We start from the raw sequence: 21917 nt of genomic DNA on the forward strand, positions 1-21917 counted from the left end.
TTATGGTCACTTGACCCTAGCAGTATGATCACATCTACACCCTGTCACAAAAATCAAAAAAGCCATAGAAAGGTTTTGGGAAGCCACCCGTATATTATTCCTTGGCTACAAAATGGTTTAAAGGTTTGTACTGATGTGTACAGATTGGAGTCCAGAAAAGAACTGAGTGGATGGAGGAAAGGTGGCGGCTTTAAAGCCAGTATAGGAAGTGACATCAAAGGGGCAGGAACCGGAAGGGTCTTCATCCATAGGCTCGCACCCGGAAGTGATATCAGGGCAAGGTGGAATTTCTTGTGAACAGTCTACAGAAAAGTAAGAAAAAGAGTCAATGCACTCCGCTACCTCCCAGTCTGGCTTGGAATTACTCTAATTCAAGACCTTTAGCTGCCTCCCATGCGCACGTCTGTGACAACCCTGAATTCTATTGTAATTATTACAAAACACTAAATCTAGACAGGCTTTCTCCCTTGTTGGTAATATACATACTGTTTAAAAAAAACAGTCACTGATTACATCTATAAACTCCTGCTCTTGTACTCTGCTAATTGCAAGATAAACACAGTTAATATTCGGGTAGTTAATGTTTCCTATGATAATAATATACCACTGAAAATGTGCATTTTTAATATTATTAAAAAGATACACTTTGAAATTACTGTCTGCATTGGAGGGCCTATAGCACACTTCTAAAATACGGCCTCTTCCCCTACTGCTCTCCAAATGAATCCAGACATCCTCACTAAGATGGAGCTCATCATTCAACTGAAGAAAACTTGCATTTAAATTCTGTTTTACATAAAACGGTAACCCCAACTCCTTTTCTGTTCCGTCTGTCCTCCCTGCAAATGATGCAATCAAGTTCAAGCCTCATTGGGCCAAATGTTCTGGACATGCACCAAATTAACATCATTTTGGACCAAAATCTTTAAATGCCAGACAGCCTTGGTGTCACAATCCCTCCTAATCTATTAACAGCTGTGTTTGGTGCAATTCCCTTTACTACACTATTGCCATTGTGGAAGCTGGCCCAGACACAGACTGGCGGACACCGAAGGTTCAACCACTCCAGCCATCAAATGGAGGGAGGTGGTCCCTTTTATATTCACCCGGACGTGCTCCAGGTGCCTCCCAATGAACTTCTGCTGTGCACCCGGAAGCACTCCAGGTGTCCCTGGACTTCGTCCCCCCAGCTCTTCCGGGTGTGGCAGTGACCACGGGCCCCTATAGGTTTGAGCTTCCATGCTCCTTTCCCGTGGTCCCCATAGCCACCAGGGCGGTCGCCCCCTCATGGTCCGGAGGAGGCGTAATCCCTCCTTCGGTCCTTCCGGGCGTCCCGACTGGGTACCACCCCCAGCCGCTCACCACAGCACAGCTTGCTCAAATGGAAGAATCCTAACTCCATACATCCATCCATTATCCAACTCATCCATCCATCCATTATCCACCGCTTATCCGAGGTCGGGTCGTGGAGGCAGCAGCCTAAGCAGGGAAGCCCAGACCTCCCTCTCTCCAGCCACCTCCTCCAGCTCCTCTGGGAGGACCCTGAGGCGTTCCAAGGTAAGCCAGGAGATATAATCCCTCCAGCATGTCCTGGGTATGCCCCATGGCCTTCTACCAGTGGGGCATGCCCAGAACACCCCCCCAGAGAGGCGTCCAGGGGGCATCCTAACCAGATGCCCGAACCACCTCAACTGACTCCTCTCAATGCGGAGGAGCAGCGACTCTATTCAAGTCTCTCCTGGATAACTGAACTCCTCACCCTATCTCTAAGGGAAAGTCCAGCCACCCTGCAGAGAAAACTCATTTCAGCCGCTTGTATCCGCGATCTTGCTCTTTCAGTCACTACCCAAAGCTCGTGGCCATAGGTAAGGGTAGGAACGTAGATTGACTGGTAAATCAACAGCCTTGCCTTTTGGCTCAGCTCTCTCTTTACCACGACGGACCGTTGCAGAGCCCGCATTGCTGCGGATGCCACACCGATCCGTCTGTCAACCTCCCACTCCATTCTTCCCTCACTCGTGAACAAGACCCCGAGATACTTGAACACCTCCACTTGAGGCAGCACTGTGTTCCCAACCCGGAGAGAGCATTCCACCCTTTTCCAGCTGAGAACCATGGCCTCGGATTTAGATGTTCTGACTCTCATCCCCGCTGCTTCGCACTCGACTGCGAACTGCTCCAGTGAGAGCTGGAGGTCACTGTCCGATGAAGCCAACAGAACCACGTCATCCGCAAATAGCAGAGATGAGATTCTGAGGTCACCGAACAAGACACCCTCCACTCCTTGGCTGCGCCTAGAAGTTCTGTCCATATAACTTATGAACAGAATCGGTGACAAAGGGCAGCCCTGGTGGAGTCCAACCTCAACAGAAAATGAGTCCAACTTATTACCGGCAATGCGGACCAAGCTCCTGCTCCTACTGTACAGGGACTGAATGGCTCATAGCAACAAGCCTTGTACCCCATACTCTTGGAGCACACCCCACAGGATGCTTCGAGGGACACAGTTGAATGCCTTCTCCAAATCCACAAAACACATGTGGACTGGTTTGGGCAAACTCCCATGCCCCCTCCAGGATCCTGGCCAGGGTGTAGAGCTGGTCCAGTGTTCCACGACCGGTACAGAATCCGCATTGTTCCTCTTGAATTCGAGATTCAAGCATCGACCGAACTCTCTTCTCCAGCACCCCTGAATAGACCTTACCAGGGAGGCTGAGGAGTGTGATCCCCCTATAGTTGGAGCATATCCTCCGGTCACTCTTCTTAAAAAGGGGAACCACCACCCCGGTTTGCCAATCCAGAGGGACTGCCCCTGATGTCCATGCGATGTTGCAGAGACATGTCAACCAGGACAGCCCCACAGCATCCAGAGCCTTGAGGAACTCAGGGTGAACCACGTCCACCCCAGGGGCCCTGCCACCTTGGAGCTTTTTAACTACCTCTGCGACCTCAGCCTCTGTTATGGTTGGGCCCCCCCACGGAGTCCTCCAGCTCTGTTTCCTCTAAGGAAGACATGCTGGTGGGATTGAGAAGATCCTCGAAGTATTCCTTCCATTGGTCAATAACGTCTGCAGTTGACGTCAGCAGGGCCCCATCTCCACTGTACACAGTATTGGTAGAGCACCGCTTTCCCCTACCGAGGCGCCTGACAGTTTGCCAGAACCTTTTCTGTGCCGACCGAAACTCGTTTTCCATGGCTTCCCCAAACTCCTTCCATGCCACGCTTGGCCCTCCAGTACCCCTCAGCTGCCTCTGGAGTCCCACTGGTCAACCAGACCCGATAAGACTCTTTGTTCAGCTTGACGGCCTCTCGAACATTAGGTGTCCACTACCAGGTTCGTGGATTGCCGCCACAAGAGGCACCGACAACCTTGTGGCCACAGCTCCGTTCTGCTGCTTCCACAATGGAGGCTCAGAACATGGCCCATTCAGACTCAATGTCCTTCGCCTCCCTCAGAATGAGGTTGAAGCTCTGCCGGAGGTGGCAGTTAAAGATCTTTCTGACCGGTTCCTCCGCCAGACGATCCCAGCAGACCCTCATTATTCGTTTGGGTCTGCCTGGCCTGTCCGGCAGCCTCTCCCGCCATCTGATCCAACTTACCACCAGGATCAGTTGAGAGCTCAGCCCCTCTCTTCACCCGAGTGTCCAAGACATAAGGTCGCAGATCTGATGACACGATTACAAAGTCGATCATTGAGCTGCGACCTTTTGCATCCTGGCGCCAAGTGCACTTATGGACACCCTTATGCTCGAACATGGTGCTAGTTATGGACAATCCATGGCCAGCACAGAAGTCAAACAACTGAACACCACTCGAGTTTAGATCAGGGAGGCTGTTTCTCCCAATCACACCTCTCCAGGTTTCACTGTCGTTGCCGACGTGAGCATTTAAGTCTCCCAGTAGGACGATAGAGTCCCCAGGAGCTGCGCCTCGCAGCGCCTCTTCCAGGGACTCCAAGAAGGTTGGGTACTCTGAACTGCTGTTCAGTGCATAAGCGCAAACAACAGTCAGAGTCCTTCCCCCAACTCAAAGGATTCGGGAAACAACCCTCTCGTCCAACGGGGAGAACCCCAATGTACAGGCCTCAAGCCGGGGGGCCATAAGCAAGCCCACCCCTGCCCGACGCCTCTCACCCACAGCAACTCCAGAGTGGAACAAAGTCCAGCCTCTCTCAAGAGGAATGGTTCCAGAGCCCAGACCATGCGTAGAGGTGAGCCCGACTATATCTAGCTGGTACCTCTCAACCTCTCGCACCAGTTCAGGCTCCTTCCCTGCCAGAGAGGTAACATTCCATGTCCCAAAAGCCAGTTTCGGCAACCGAGGGTCGGAACGCCAGGGTTCCCGCTTTCGGCTACCACCCATGTCACATTGCACCCGACCCCTATGGCCTCTCTTGCAGGTGGTGGGCCCACAAGAGAGAGTTGCTCCTTTGGGCTGAGCCTGGCTGGGCCCCGTGGTCAAAGGTCCAGCCACCAGGCGCTCGCCAGCGAGCCCCTCCCCCGGGCCTGGCTCCAGGGTGGGGCCCCAGGTACCCTTTCCCGGGCAAGGGAAACGCTGATCCTCGATTTAACTCCATCAGGATCGAGTCAGTCTGGATCTTCACCTCAGACCTGTTTGCCTTGGGAAGCCCTACCAGGAGCATGTAGCTCCCAACAACATAGCTCCGAGGATCACTAGACCATGCAAGCCCTTCTGCCACAACAAGGCCTCAATCCAAGAAGGGCCAACCCGCTACATCCTAACTACAGGGTCAGGGGGGTCTGCTGGAGCCAATCCCAGCCAACACAGGGTGCAAAGCAGGAAACAAACCCCAGGTAGGGCGCCAGCCCACCGCAGGGCACACACACACCAAGCACACACTAGGGACAATTTGGAATCACCAATGCACCTAACCTGCATGTCTGTGGACTGTGGGAATAAACCGGAGTACCCAGAGGAAACCCACGCAGACAAGGGGAGAACATGAAAACTCCACGCAGGAAGGACCCGGGAAGCGAACCCATGTCTCCTAACTTTGAGGCAGCAGGGCTACCCACTGCGCCACTGTGCCGCCAGAATCCTAACTCACCTATTTTAAGTCAGTAGGTAACTGATGTTATATATTATCTGAAATTGGAAAAAATCAAATTCTCACTTAGAGGATATGTACAAAACTTTTTCAAAACCTGGAGGATCTAATCAATAACATTTTAGAATAAGCACCTAAATTGGCAAAGCAGATTCTCTCCCCTCTTTTTTATTCTATTTATTTTTATTAATTTATCTATTTACTTATTTTTACTAGTTTAAAGTTTTACTCTGTTGGGGGTTGATTTGTTTCAAATCTAGTTTTGTTAAACTTGACTTGCTTGTATGGAATGTTATTTGATTTTAATAAAATCAATAAAATGCTTAAAAATAAACAAATAAAAATAAAGGTTATAATTCTTGGAAGAAGCTAGTGGTCCAGAGTTAAAATTTTCCACTCATTGTATAGCACCGAGTATAGTAAAATTCTTACTTGGCTTCTGTCCCAAATGAAGGTAAGAACTCTCTGGCTAAGTCAGGAGAAGCTGAAGCTGATTTGCCAAATATTACATTATCTGAAGTGCTGCCTTGTCTGATGAAGTGGCCCATGCTGTGTTACCTATCTTCTTTAGGTACACTAGGCAGGAAATCACCCATTATACTCAATATATACAGTATATGCAGCATATATGAAAATCATACACAAGCAGTTACTAACATTTTCTGCAAGCCATTTTGTTTTTTCTTGTGCAATTGGTAACACAGTTATCATGACAGTATATATGAACAGAGATATTTCTAGAATACTAATGATGTGCTAATGAACCAGAGTGATAAGTTTAAACTCCCAGATAAATATTGATGCTGTAGAAAGTCAGACATGTGAACTAATAAAAAAAATATGCAGGACAGACAGAGACAACAATGGTTTTGATTTCTTACAATACATTGATAATGTAATCAGTTTAAATTACTGAATGGAGAATACAGTAAATCCAAAGGAAATGAAAAGATGTTATTATGCTACTGGACAATAAAATAATATTATAAAACTCCTCCTAACATATAAGGAATGGCTATCATTTGAAAAATTTTGTTTAAAGTAAAAAACAGTTTTTGAGATTTTATATCACTAGTGCCGATTATGTTGCTGATAACTATTTTTCTGGATATGTTTTTTGTATGAAACATAAATAAGATGAAGATAAAAAAAGGATACAGACTCAACCATGATGCAACTGACTTTCAGTAGGACACGCTACCATTTGCAATATTCCGAATTTCCTACACCATTATAACCATGATAGAGCAAAACTATGATCACTCTTTCTGACTGTGGATTTTTCTCCAATGAATGAGAGACTGGATTGTTTCTGGGTCTCAGGACACTGAGACTGATCCATTAGTGAAAAACATTGTTTCTTAGGTTGTATGTGGTGTCACACATGTGCACTTGGGAAACAACTTCAGTGCTCATCTAAAGGTAATTATACTCCCAACCAGGAGTTTGCACTGCTGCCTAAGGCCTTCTCTCTTCCTCTCTCTGCAGGAACAGTGATTGACATTTTGTATCCCTAATAGTTTCTGACCTCCTGAACCCACTACTTTCTATCCTCCAAAATGAAAAATGGCTCCACAACCATCTTGGAGTGACACAACCAAAGACTCGCATCTAGAGATTTTTTTGTTTTCTTATTTATATTTTGGATTTCCAGTTATATGGGGATCAAGACGGTGCCACAACTCTATCTGTTCTCTTAGTCATTTATTACCCTGTCATAGTCATCATAATTTTACACCTGAACAGGTGGACCTAACAAGATTGTGGCCACCCTCCCAGTGGAGGTACAGCCACTACGAGTGCAGGTCAGGGAACAATGGACCCAGCTCGCCAAAGCGGAGGTACAAAAATGAGCCACAACAGCCGTGTAGCAAGAGAGAGCCTTCAGACAATCCCAAGTACTGTTACCGCTCCATCCAAAAGATAACACTGAAGCTTTATCTCTTGGTTTTTGAGAAAACAGCTACTAGACATCACTGGGAGTGAGTGGAATGGGCGTACATTCTAGCACAGTTTCTGATGGGAGAAGCTCAGTGGGTTTACTACAACCTAAACGAGCAGGCCACCTTGGATTATGACACACTTAAGAAGGAGGTTTTGGCCAGTGTGACAGATGGCCGGGGTCCATGCCTGGCCGGGATGCCCCTTCACCACATCTGCCAGGGGGACAAGGGTGGGAAGCCCAGTATCTCCACTTGGACGCTAGATGGCAGCATCCCTGGGTTGCAGCGGTGCCTCGGACTCCCCCAGTGCTTCATGGGGGTTGGAGTTCTGTGCAGCTCTGTGGGGTTCCGCAGGCGCTGCCAGGGGTTGCTGCAACAGGAGCGACTGGCCCCTTTTGGGCACTGGTTTCGCCTTACCTGGAAGTGCAGCCGGATGTCAGCAATCAACCACCTGGAGCACTCCCGGGTGCCTGATAAAAGGGGGCCAGCAACCACCGTCAGTGGCCAGAGTCGGGAGGAGGAGGACGAAGTCTGCTGAGGAGGAGTGGTGGTGGAAGAAAGGAGAGAGAGTGCTTGGTGTACTGTACTTTATTAGGGACTGTGTTGTGGCTGGAGGGATTACAGGGAAGACGTGCCCTCCAGCTGAAGAAAATAAACAGTTTGCTTTATTTTACATGTGCCTCCTGTGTCCAGTTTGTGTCAGGTCGGGCGCTATACAGCATCCATTCTTACACCACGTATGAAGTCACCGTGGAAAAACAGGGAAGGCAGTGTAGGAAGTGTTGATTCACCCAAGAGCAGCTGGCTCGGTCCCAAACATTTGACTTATGAGGAAAAATGGGCCATTGGCTAAAACCAGAAAACAGTAAATCTAAGAAAATAGTGGCGATCATCACCTGTGACTTCTTGGTCAATGCCATCATTGAATCTGTCACTCACCCAGTTTGTCAGCAGGCCTGGAAAAACATGGAGACTCTCATGGAAACCCTGGAGTAGCACCAGGTGGGCCAGTAAAGCGAGCACTTGGAACAGCTTGATGATTGACCTAAGCCACAGATGGGACATGTTGCTAAATCAAGCCTACCCATTGTGACATGGATGCGGGGGCTAACCCTAAAGAAAATTCACAACCTCCTTTTCACTGCTACAACTATGGAGATCTCTGCCACATCGCTTCCAACTGTCCCTGTTTAAATGAGCTGATGAATTGCAGTTGGGCACCGGGAGGAAGGTATTGTGCTATCACTAACCCCTTATCCCTTCCTTATACAGTTGTGGTAATGGTTAAAGGGCATAAAGTAACAGCACTTATTGATTCCGGAAGTAACATTCCAGTTGTTGCTGGCTGTTTTGTGCTTCCACAACAGTGGGAATCCAGAAAAACCAGTCTAACCTGTTGTGGAAAAGTCACTCCCCAGTGGTTGCACAACCCATCCTATCCAATCATAATAGAGTGGGACTGGCCTCAAAGTAAAAGTGGAAAAGCACCAGTTAGACCTGGTGATTCGATTGGAAAAACAATCTTACATCTCAAGTTGTCTCCATGTTGTGTACAGTGCCAGTTTGAGAACTGGACCACATAAACACTCAATATGATGTGAGCAACGTCATGCCATCTTGCACTGACATCTCTGTAGATAGATGAGCTGATGGTCACTGTAACTTCACCCAGGGAGGTCACACCTGATACCCTCTCGGAACTTCAGTTTCAGTTTCGACAAACACAAGCCTCTTTACAAAGAGAACAATGGAATGATAACTCACTGAAGTTTGCTAAAAAATACAGTTGTTAATAGACAACATACCATCCATTCCAAGCCACCTTGGACCCACTTTGTGTTTGAAAATGATTTGTTGTATCGTGTATCAGAACACAAGGATGGGGTGAGGTTGAAGTGCCTCGCACGGTGCCAGGTTTGTGAATTTCACTAACAGATATACCCTTTGGAAGTATTGGGGTAGACATAGCAGGTCCTCTCAAACACTCAGCCTGAGGACATAAATACATTCTAGTCTTTGTGGGCTATGTCACATGATGTTCAGAGGCTATCCCCTTGAGACAAGCCAATTCCACACAATCGCATGGGAACCAGTAGGGGTCTCCACATGGATAGGCTTCCCTAAGGAAGTCTTAAAAGGCCAAGGGCCGCTGTTTACCTCAGAAATACTCAGGGAGATTGCCAAATTATTCAAGACCAGTAACGGTGTACTGCACGATAACGTGCAGTTAAAACACTTGACTTGAGCATTCATAGTTTTCATACTCTTTCTCTGTACGTTTAGCAGTCGTTTGCTCAGAGTTTGATGTGCTTGCTGCTTCCTGAGCAGCTCTTCTTTTCTCCACCCTAAAGGCCCACTTCTTCTCATCTTTTGTCGGCATCTTTTCGTGTTAAACTGATTAAGTCAGTGTTTGTGTTGCAATTACTTAGTACATTTTCTTTAATTTTTCACTTAAGCTGGCACTTAAGTCTTCCATCTGCCTCAAGAATGATTTAAGATATGAAAAAGTAGGGGAGGTTACAGCGAAAATGGTAGGGATGAGAACGGCGGGACAGCCTCTCTGTTGGCCACTGCCAAGAGTTGATTCTACAATAAAATAAAATAAAAATGAAAAGAGGATTAACCTTGTAGGTCAATCATCACCCCGAAAGCAGATAGTAGACGTCACATAGTAAATGTGTACCAAATTTCAGATCAATAGGTCAAATGGTTTGTGAGCTAGAGGAGATTTAAAATCCTGGACAGAAAAACGAACAGCCACGGTAGCGTATTATATATAAAGATTAATTACCTTAAGATCTCAGTGTACCATCCTCAAACCGATGGTCTAGTTGAGCAGTTTAATCAGATGCTCAAGCAAATGCTACACAAGATGGTCAATGAAGACTGTAGGAACTAGGATCAGTTACTGCCTCTTGTGCTATTTGAACTCCAAGAAATCCCACAAGCCTCATGGGTTTTTCACCTTTTGAATTTTTACATGGGTGACAACCCCAGTTATTACTGAATATTTTAAAAGGAGGATGGGAAAGTGAGGCACTCCTTTCTACAAATATCCTAGAATATATTGAACATTTACGTGATAGACTTGGTAAAATCAGACCTATGCTAAAACCTAATATGGAGCATACACAACAAGCACAGGCCTGAATACATAACCATGGTACAATGCTCTGTGAGTTTTCTCCCGTAAATTGTTTCATGGTACTTATACCCACTTCCCATTCCAAATTGTTGACTCATTGGCAAGGACCCTACGAAATTAAGGAGAGGAAGGAAGGTCTGATTGACTATTTGGTTAAACAACCTAATCTTCGACCTGCCAAATGCATTTTATCATTTTATCATATAAACCTGTTGAAACTGTGGAAGGAAAGGGGCCCATATCCCTACTACAGTCAACCACATTCCTACTTCACTCTCAAAAAAGGCCTTAATTTCGGCTGTAATTTGACACCCAAACAATGACAGGCTCTTGAGCTTGCCATCCTGTCCATCCAGGAAGTGGTTAATGAAAAACGTGGAAGGACAACTCTAACTGAGCATGATATCATAACTGACCAGGGAGTAGTCATTTGAAAATGCCCGCATAGACTCTTGAAGCAAAACAAGGAGAAGTAGAACAAATGTTAGACCTAGGAGTGATTGAGGAATGTTTTAGTCCCTGGTCTAGCCTTACTGTATTGAACCCAATGCCGGATGGCAGTTGGCACTTTTGCAATGACTTCTGTTGGCTTAATCAAGTTTCCCATTTCAATGCATATCCAATGCTTTGAGCAAACAAACTCCTCGAGTGCCTTGGAAAAGCATTATATTTGACCACTCTTGACATGACAAAAGGGTATTGGCAAATTCCCTTAACAGAATCACAAAGCTGCAATTTCAAGCCTTCTTGGGATTAACCGAGTATTACTGCTGGTTTGTACCTCATTTCTCTGAGATGGCTGCGCCCCTGATATACCTTACAAAGAAGTGGGCTCCTAACATGGGAGTATGAAATGAACAAACAGAAACTGCATTTTCTGACTTAAAACAGGCCCTTATATTTGCACCTGTTTTGTTGGCTCCTGATTTTTCTCTACCTTTTACTGTCCAAACCAATGCTTCGGACATGGTCAAGGTTCCATATTGAGCACAGAGTGTCAATAGTATAGAACACCCCATTAAGTTCCTGAGGCAGAAACTATTGGACCAAGAGACCGGTTATGCGGTTGTGGAACAGGAAGCACTCGCGATTAAATGGATAATGCACCAGCTGAGATACTACATTCCTGGCCATGAATTCACTGCAGTGACTGGCCATGCACCTTTACAGTGGATGGCACTGCACAAAGAGCCAAATCCACATGTCATAAGGTAGTTCTTGGATCTCCAGCCTTTTAAATGTAAAGACCTACATTGCTGCCAACACCAATATGTTTTCTCACACAAGCTCTCGGATCAGGCCACGCAACCCAATGGGTCTCGGCTGAGTGGTCCCATGTCACATATGTGCACTTGGGAGACAAACTGCAGGGTTCATCTAAATGTAATTATATTCCCAACAAGGGGTTGGCACTGTTTCCTAATGCCTTCTCTATTCCTCCCTCTGCAGAAGTAATGATTGGCAGTCGCATCCCTACTTCCAGTTCCCAACCTTCTGAACCCACCTTTTCCAGTCCTCTAGAATGAAAAATGGCTCTGCCACCATCTTGGAGTGATTCAACCAAAGACTCACGTCTGAAGAGACATCTTATTTGTTTTCTTATTCATATTTTGGACAGACAATTATACAGGGATCACTACTGTGGTCCAATTCTTTATCTGTTCACTTTGTCATTTATTATAGCAGATAGCCAAGAACACACAGGTAGTCAGTTATTTGCCACTCTAGGACACATAGCTTGCTTTTATGTACATCTATATATAGTGCCATGCATGCATATCAGAGGATCTGCCCTCATGGGCTCAAACAAGGTTATGTGATAAGCCACTGGGGTGAAAGGGAGTGCTGTCACTAAAGTTTTTTTCTCCTTTTCTCCCCGCAGCACTGAGAACCGCCCAGTGAGGGCACTTAGCCCCAGCCCTTCTGGTTTGCGTAAAATGAGAAGTCCAGCTACCCAGAAGGAGGTGTCACTTTCCACTTAGAGTGACTAGGCAGATGCAGCTCTACAGAATATATATAGTGAGGATTTATCATAAACTAGCCAGTCACTGAATAGAAAACAAAATCCTGCTGCCTCACTGGACCTCACTTATAGAATTTTCCCCCATCTATTCAAGTGGAATGACTGTTCCACTCATCCACTGAAAAAGTGTGCTCTTCTCTCTTTCTCTCTCACTCTCTCCTATTTGACATCATATATCATCTCGCTCAATGGGACAGTTGTGTTGAGGTGTTTTTTTTTTTTATTCTAGCCTATGGCTACTCCTAGAATTTCCAGAACCACCTCTGGAGTCAGACGTGCCCTCCCCCCCAAAACTCGTGGGGTTTTAACCCAGAACTTCTTCTGGTTGCTGTGTCTCTCTACATTCCTGAGCCTTATATGACCAGGAGCCCCTGGCCTCCCTCTACTGTTCCTTATAACAGGAAACAGGGCTGAACCTGTGCAATGTAGGACCATGTCCTGTAGTGCTGGGCAGTATACCGGTTCATACCGAAAACCGTTTTTTATTTTTGTTATATGGATTTTTCTTATACCGTAACATCGGTTTAAATTGCCTAAACAACATTCGGAACGTGGCACAGTGGAAAACTGTTTAAGGGGGACCTTTTTCACTGCTGCACCGCTAAACACATGCAATGGAGTATTCTGATCACAGAAGAACTTTTGCTGGAAAAAGGAATCACGTCTGTTGTCTGGAGATACTTTAGATTTAAAAGGTCAGATGTGGACCATTATGTTCAAATGTGTGAATACTGTTTCAATACTACTGGATAATACTGCAAGCCTATTCATTCAAAATCTGTACTAACCCCTACTACTCTCTCTTCTGTTTCCTTTTCCGGTGTCCTGTTGGTGGTGGCTTGCGCCACCACCATCTACCCAAAGCACCATGATGTTCCAACAATGATGGATGGATTAAAAGCCAGAAGTCTGTACAACCATCAGCATCAACTGACTCTGTGAAAAACCCGAACTACAAAGAGGACTATTTCATTTATGTTAGGTAGAATGCCCAGAGGGGACTGGGCGGTCTCGTGGCCTGGAACCCCTACAGATTTTATTTTTTTCTCCAGCCTTCTGGAGTTTTTTTTTGTTTTTTCTGTCCACCCTGGCCATCAGACCTTACTCCTTTCTATGTTAACTAATGTTGTCTTATTTTAATTTCTTATTTTGTCTTTTATTTTTCTTCTCTTCATTATGTAAAGCACTTTGAGCTACTTTTTGTATGAAAATGTGCTATATAAATAAATGTTCTTGTTATTCTCGACATTTCCACTTTAATCTTGACGCTTATGACGAGAATAAAGTCGACATGTTGACTTTATTCTCGTAATTTGTCATTAAAGTAGAACATCGTGAACTAAACTTCATCATAAAATGAATATTTAATTTACGAGATTTTCTCAAACCCCGTCATAAGTTATGTAGCACATTAAATGCTTTGTGTTGTGTTCCCGGAGCCATGTTAATCGCTACGTGCTTCTTAAACTGACTTCCTCTTGCATTAAGAGGAGGCGCAGACAGCACACAGAATACATTAATTTCATGATATTCCTGCTCCCTGAACATTTAGAATGCTCAGATAAATACTTCATATAATTTTCACGATGAAATGCATTAAAGCATGTATTAATCATGTGGGGGCACAGTGGTGTGGAGGTTGCACTGCTGCCTCGCAGCAAGGTGGTCCCGGGTGTTCCCTGCTTTGAATTTGCATGTTTTTCTGGTGGGTTTACCCGGCGTGCTTCAGTTTCCTTTCAAAGTCATGTAGGATGGTGGGTTTTGTTATGCTATATTAACCCTGGTAGTGTATGTATTGCTCGTATTCACCCTGCGATGTGCTGGCTCCACATTTAGGATTTCCTCCTGCCTTGCACAAAATGCTTGCTGGGATGGGCGCAACCCTGAATGGATGGCATAATTACATGTAAAGCGAAGTTTTTTTTTAAAGTTCTGAACACTCCGTGGTCTAAGTTTAAAACTAGTTTTAATTTCACAAGGATGTTTATCGTGTGGCGATTGGTTATGTGGAGAAAGAAAAAGGAAGGATAGGAACTGGGGGTTTGGTACGTCAGAAAGAGACAGCACGCATGCAATAAAGAAAGCCCGCTCAGAAGGACATCCATTGAATTCTGTGTTCGTGTCTTCGACCACCAGATCACGAACCCAACATTTACACAATATTTAAGTTAAACTTGTGCGATACCCATTCATACATCCAGTTTTTTGGAACTTCGTCACATCTGCCATAAAGTTCTCTACACTGAATGTAGACCTGGGGACCTCTTACTGCGAAGGAGCAGCACTACTGCCACACTACCATGCATGTTTATTACCTGCTTTATTGCATTTCATCATGAAAAATTATCTTAGCATTCTACATTTTCAGAGAGCAGGAATATCATGAAGAGAATGTATTCTGTGTGGCAACCGCTGCCTCTTAGTGCACGAGGAAGTCAGTTTAAGAAGAGTGTAGCGATTAACAGTTGGGTCGGGGAACACTTAACACAAAGCATTTAATGTGCTACATAACTTATGACGGGTTTTGAGAAAATCTAGTGAATTAAATATTGATTTTAGGATGAAGTTTAGTTTACGACATTCTACTTTAATGACAAAATAAACTACGAGAATAAAGTGGAAATGTCGACTTTAATCTCGACATATAGTTTTTTTTTTCTTCACTGGGTCTGTATTTTTTGACCCTAATATGCTTCCGTAGGGCTATACCACAAATAGCATTATAAGTGCAAGTTGCAGTTTTATTATTTATGTATATAGCTTAGCTTGAAGCAAGGTCCATATTAATGTACAGTAATCCCTCTCTATATCACGCTTCGACTTTCGCGGCTTCACTCTATCGCAGATTTTATATGTAAACATATTTAAATATATATCGCGGATTTTTTGCTGGTTCGCAGATTTCTGTGGACAATGGGTCTTTTCATTTCTGCTACCTGCTTCCTCAGTTGTTTTGCCCAGTTGATTTCATACAAGGGACGCTATTGGCAGATGGCTGAGAAGCTACCCAACCAGAGCGCGTATTACGTATTAAATACAACTCCTCAAATATATTGTGAGCACGGGGGCTGTTCGCACCCCTAGAGGATACGGCCGCTATTCAAAAAACGTTGAAAGATATGCTTCCTGCACGGTGCTTCGCATACTTAAAAGATCAAACAGCACGTATTGATTTTTGATTGTTTACTTTTCTCTCTCTCTTTCTCTGACATTCTCTGCTCCTGATGGAGGGGGTGTGAGCAGGGGGGCTGTTCGCACCTCTAAACGATACGGACGCTCGTCTAAAAATGCTGAAAGATTATCTTCACATTGCTCCCTTCCGGCTTTGTCAAGCAACATGCTTCCCGCACGGTGCTTTGCATACATCAAAGCTTGAACGGCACGTATTGATTTTTGATTGTTTTTCTCTGTCTCTCTCTGACATTCTCTGCTCCTGACGGAGGGGGTGTGAGCAGAGGGGTTGTTCGCACACTGGCCTAGAGGATGCGGACACTCCTCTAAAAAATGCTGAAAGACTACCTTCACATTGCTCTCTTCCTTGCAGCTGCTTTATACAGCAGTGCTTCGCATACTTAAAAGCCAAACAGCCCTATTGATTTTTGATTGTTTGCTTTTTTCTCTCTCTCTCTCTGCCATTCTCTGCTCCTGACGTGCACTCCTTTGAAGAGGAAGATATGTTTGCATTCTTTTAATTGTGAGACGGAACTGTCATCTCTGTCTTGTCATGGAGCACAGTTTAAACTTTTGAAAAAGAGACAAATGTTTGTATGCAGTGTTTGAATAAAGTTCCTGTCTCTCTACAACCTCCTGTGTTTCTGTGCCAATCTGTGACCCAAGCATGACAATATAAAAATAACCATATAAACATATGGTTTCTACTTCGCGGATTTTCACCTTTCGCGGGGGGTTCTGGAACGCAACCCCCACGATCGAGGAGGGATTACTGTAGTTTGCCTTAATGATGGTTCAGTTGGTAAAGATGTCACCACCAAGTCGCACTTGTTTTATTTTATTTTATTTTAATTTGGTGAATACTGTGTAATGCACCTGGGCTTGAAGTCTTGAAGTAATAGTGTTATTAATGGAAGTTGCACTATTATTTATTTTATTGTTTTTATTTATTAGTTTAAATATTATGCAGTTTAATAATAGTAAAGTTGTTTAAAAAGTCAGTTTAACATGTCAGTGGACAGAGATTGTTAACATTAACAAAGTGTAGTTGGTTTACAAAAAATATTTACTATTTATTCCTTTTCTAAGACATGTTCAGTGCAATACAACTTTTGACAAGCACCTCTGGATATTTTACTAAGTCTAAATGCCTCTTTGGATGGTTGAAAATACGTTGTCAAAATTTTAGTTTAAGTTGTTTGCAAACATTGTTCAATAAAAAAGCTCTATATTTTGACTGCATCTGTCATGCAATGTGATTCCTTCTCTTCATTAGTACCACCCCCTTGAAAACTATCACTTTATGGGGCCATGCAAACCTGTATTTATACATGTGTGCAAATTAAAATGTTTTTTTGTACAATGTACAATTCTCATGACAGTGGAAAAGATTATTCTTAGCCAGTAACTGCCATGGAAAATGTGGTTAACATCCACTCATGCATGGGAAAAAAATACCGTCCAATACCATGAAACAGGTATAATTTTGAAAAATACTGTGATATAGAATTTTGCTCATACCGCCCAGCACTAATGTCCTGCCATCTGACAGCATAAGGGAATTCACTGAGGTCTTTAAATATTCATTTATATCCACCTATTAACCAAGAATTAAGCATCGTTGATGTCTGCTGGATTGCCTGGCCCCAGGTATCCTGGGGGAGTATTGCATGCTTGCAGACCACAACTGTCTCTTATATGTAGCAGTGACACTATTAACTGTTCTTCCAGTAACTCTGCCCAATTACAACAACAATTTAATTATTGTATAGCCCAAAATCGCACAAAAATTGCCTCAATCGGCTTTAACATGCCCTGTTTTTAGGATGGCCCTTGACTCCCTAAGAAGACAAGAAACAACTCCTAAAAAAACTCCATCCATCCATCCATCCATTGTCTCCCGCTTATCCGAGGTCGGGTCGCGGGGGCAGCAGCTTGAGCAGAGATGCCCAGACTTCCCTCTCCCCGGCCACTTCTTCTAGCTCTTCCGGGAGAATCCCAAGGCATTCCCAGGCCAGTCGAGAGACATAGTCCCTCCAACGTGTCCTGGGTCTTCCCCGGGGCCTCCTCCCGGTTAGACGTGCCCGGAACACCTCACCAGGGAGGCGTCCAGGAGGCATCCTGATCAGATGCCCAAGCCACCTCATCTGACTCCTCTCGATGCGGAGGAGCAGCGGCTCTACTCTGAGCCCCTCCCGGATGACTGAGCTTCTCACCCTATCTTTAAGGGAAAGCCCAGACACCCTGCGGAGGAAACTCATTTCAGCCGCTTGTATTCGCGATCTCGTTCTTTCGGTCACTACCCATAGCTCATGACCATAGGTGAGGGTAGGAACATAGATCGACTGGTAATTTGAGAGCTTTGCCTTGCGGCTCAGCTCCTTTTTCACCACGACAGACCGATGCAGAGCCCGCATTACTGCAGATGCCGCACCGATCCGCCTGTCGATTTCACGCTCCATTCTTCCCTCACTCGTGAACAAGACCCCGAGATACTTGAACTCCTCCACTTGGGGCAGGATCTCGCTACCAACCCTGAGAGGGCACTCCACCCTTTTCCTGCTGAGGACCATGGTCTCAGATTTGGAGGTGCTGATTCTCATCCCAGCCGCTTCACACTCGGCTGCGAACCGATCCAGAGAGAGCTGAAGATCACTGCCTGATGAAGCAAACAGGACAACATCATCTGCAAAAAGCAATGACCCAATCCTGAGCCCACCAAACCGGACCCCCTCAACGCCCTGGCTGCGCCTAGAAATTCTGTCCATAAAAGTTATGAACAGAATCGGTGACAAACGGCAGCCCTGGCGGAGTCCAACTCTCACTGGAAACGGGTTTGACTTACTGCCGGCAATGCGGACCAAGCTCTGGCACCGATCGTACAGGGACCGAACAGCCCTTATCAGGGGGGCCGGTACCCCATACTCTCGGAGTACCCCCCACAGGATTCCCCGAGGGACACGGTTGAATGCCTTTTCCAAGTCCACAAAACACATGTAGACTGGTTGGGCAAACTCCCATGCACCCTCCAGGACCCTGCTAAGGGTATAGAGCTGGTCCACTGTTCCGCGACCAGGACGAAAACCACACTGTTCCTCCTGAATCCGAGGCTCGACTATCCGACGGACCCTCCTCTCCAGGACCCCTGAATAGACTTTTCCAGGGAGGCTGAGGAGTGTGATCCCTCTGTAGTTGGAACACACCCTCCGATCCCCCTTCTTAAAGAGGGGGACTACCACCCCGGTCTGCCAATCCAGAGGCACTGTCCCTGATGTCCATGCGATGTTGCAGAGGCGTGTCAACCAAGACAGTGGCTCCAGAGTGGGGCCTCGGTGACCCGCGTCCGGGCAAGGGAAAACGCCGTCCAAAATTGTTTTTCATCATAGGAGGTTTTGTTTAACCGCTCTTTGTCTCATCCCTCACCTAGGACCAGTTTGCCTTGGGTGGCCCTACCAGGGGCATAAAGCTCCGGACAACAGAGCTCCTAGGATCATTGGGACACGCAAACCCCTCCACCACGATAAGGTGGCAGTTAAAGGAGGGGCTGGCTGGGATAGGGTCCAGCAGACCCCCGTGACCCTAAAAAACTCTTAGGGAAAAAATTGAAGAAATCTTGAAGAAGGCAATTCAGAAAGAGACCCCGTTCCAGGTAGGTTGGGTGTACATTGAATGTCAAAAATGTGGTAAATACAATACACAAAACAAAACACAAACAATCCTCTTCACAGATTTAAATGACCAATCTAGATAGATAGATAGATAGATAGATAGATAGATAGATAGATAGATAGATAGATAGATAGATAGATAGATAGATAGATAGATAGATAGATAGATAGATAGATAGATAGATAGATAGATAGATAGATACTTTATTAATCCCAAGGGGAAATTCACTGCCTCCTCAAAACAACAATACAATTACTTCACATATCCAATGTCCTGGATTCAGACACAATTCTAGTTGTTATCTGTGTAGAGTTTCCACATTTTTCCTGTGTCTGTTTTTTTCGTACATTCCCAAAGACATAAAGTTAGGTTAATTGGCAACTCTAAATTGTCCCTAGTGTAAGTGTTGGAATGTGCACGGGTGAGAACTGTGGTGGAATCATGCCCTGTCCGAGACTTTTCCTGCCTTGTGCCAAGGGCTGTCAGATATTACAATTCCTGAATTTGGTGAATGAATGAATGAATGAATGAACATGTGTGTTTGTATATACAATACATATTCATTTTTAAGAAAACAGTTTAAGAAAAACAGAGCACTGAACAACAATAAAGAAAGTTTTTAACAAAGTGAAAAATCAAAATCAATCAGTCAGCAGAAAATGGAAAAGGGACTGAAATTTTATCAAAGCACTGAACAGACTCATGCTGTGTTTTTGTTATGGAAAATAAGTATTAATAATATTAAACAAATCTTCAAATATAACAAAAACAAAATTATCCTGCATATGCAAACTGAAATCTGAAATAGATGAAAGATGACCCAGCCTTCAGATTGATCTAAAGTTAGTCCAGGAAGTGTTAGTGTACCTAAGACCATCACATAACCAGATACCTTTTCAATTTGTTATTCTGAAAATCTGATCTTTTATTTCTACAAATGTTACTGTTACATATAAAATAATTCATTTTAAAAATAAATTTGCAATCCTGGTTCTGGATGTACCTACTTTAGTGTATAATTTTGTATTACATTATATGATAAAATATAAAGAGAAAACGAGGGAATTCTTAAAATACTAAGAATTACGAATCGGTGTGTGTGTCATGCACCATTTTGTGTTATTCTCAGAGATATTATGTGCTGTCCATCTATGCAGTCGTGCTCGCCATGCTAAAAATAGACTATCGTGGCAGGTCCTTTAATTCACTAAATTCAAAAGCTGGTGTATTAATAACGAACCCAGCCGAGGTTTTCATTTATGCACAGGTACACTCGCATTTCCTTATTGTGTTTAAGATTGATTTTGAATCTTGTTTTACTTTTGGTAAAATACGAATAGTTTTCAAGCGAGGGGCGTTTATTGTGCATTGCTTATGTATCAAGTACAAAGTTCGGAGATCATGCAATGGCAACATTTTATTTTTCATTGTATAAAACTGAGAGAAATAAGAAATTAATAAAAGGAAACTGAAAGGGAGGTATATAATGAGTTTTAAATAAGCACGAGGAGAAATCAGCTTAAAACAATTCAGTTCCCTGCTCTTTACACGAATGTTTCAATCAGTTCATTATTTTATTTGCTTTTGTAAGTTTGTTATTGATTGTCTACCTTTCTCCTTATTATACCTCATTTCAGATATGAAACAGCACAACTTCATCAGGCAAAAATAAAGCACGCATTTATGCAGAATTAAAGTGGAGCACAACCAGCACTAGTACTTACCTCCTCTTCTTGATTCTCCAGATCTCACCCGGTTCCTCATTTACGGCTCACAGTAATTTTATGTTTCAAATAAGGCATGTATGAAAAAATAAAGGGCGGCGGCGTCATTTTTCTCTTTTTCAAGTACGTTTCTCTGAAATTAAGATGGAACCGAGAGTCGACGTTACGTATATGTTGGAAAAAAAGAAGCAATTAAAGATCACAGCAAAATTCTAAACGGGTGGTTTACAGAGAATCTTGTATGCAAGTGCAATTACGTGCAAATCTGAGGTGGAATCGATAAAGGAGGTACTACACCAATAAAAATGGCGACACGACGATCCTTTTAGAAAGGAGCCGGGAAGCACATCGATTGCCAGCTGGCACGTCTAGTAGATGCTGATCGCTGTCCAGCTTGGTTAACAGAACAGACTCCTGAAAATACGTGGTTTAATAATATGTAGTCAAAATGCCCCCACCCTTCCCTGCCTGGCTATAAACAAGTGGACTCATGTCCTCTGACACTCCTGGGAGCTGTGAGGCAAAAACACGAGTTTTAATGGGAGTTCTCAACATCGTAGACCCACACAAATGCAGGCAAATTGAATGATAAACATTGAGAAACTGCAATAATATAAAAGCCAGAGAAAGTGAGCAAGAGCCAATGATATTGATTCGAAAAGTTGTAGTAGTATAAAAAAGTGATGGGTATGAAATACCACTGTAGAGTAAAAAAAAAACAAAAAAAAAAAACGGTAAATCCAATAATGTCCAAGATATTTAAAAGGGGATGGAGTCATACAAGGTAAACGTATGCAGGCCATAGCTCTGCACAATGATTCAGAGCAAGGTTGATTTTTTTAATAGCAGGAAGTGGGAAGATGAATTTGACAATTATACAAAAGAGATTTGGAATGATACAAACTATACTTCCATTTAGTAGATGACTGGTTCAATACTGGAGTGTTTCAAAATTCTTGAAAGACAGGTAGAATAAGAGAGTTCATGATCGAAATCATTCTACAGAATTTGGAAACATTTTATAAACGTGTAGCTTGGATTGGCATACTGTTACCTTTTATACAGTAACAATCTAAGAATTGTTTAAGGCTACAGTCAGAATTCACAAATTGTTGAATTGCAATCATACAACAGAATTTAAAAACTTCCACCCCAAAGGCAAATGATAAGTT

At 44.1% G+C, this 21917-nt stretch overlaps 1 protein-coding gene across 1 annotated transcript in view; it reads right to left on the reverse strand.

The window, feature by feature from the left end:
• The window catches only part of kcnj9 (potassium inwardly rectifying channel subfamily J member 9), a 123739-nt gene extending 102481 nt beyond the window's left edge, over positions 1-21258 (reverse strand). Inside the window, exon 1 of the mRNA XM_028821810.2 lies at positions 20746-21258. The gene's annotated coding sequence lies outside the window, so the exon portion shown is untranslated. The remainder of the gene's footprint in view (positions 1-20745) is intronic.
• Between the last annotated feature and the right edge of the window lie 659 nt (positions 21259-21917).

This window comes from Erpetoichthys calabaricus, chromosome 16 (genome assembly GCF_900747795.2).
Source record: "Erpetoichthys calabaricus chromosome 16, fErpCal1.3, whole genome shotgun sequence".
Taxonomy (NCBI): domain Eukaryota; kingdom Metazoa; phylum Chordata; class Cladistia; order Polypteriformes; family Polypteridae; genus Erpetoichthys; species Erpetoichthys calabaricus.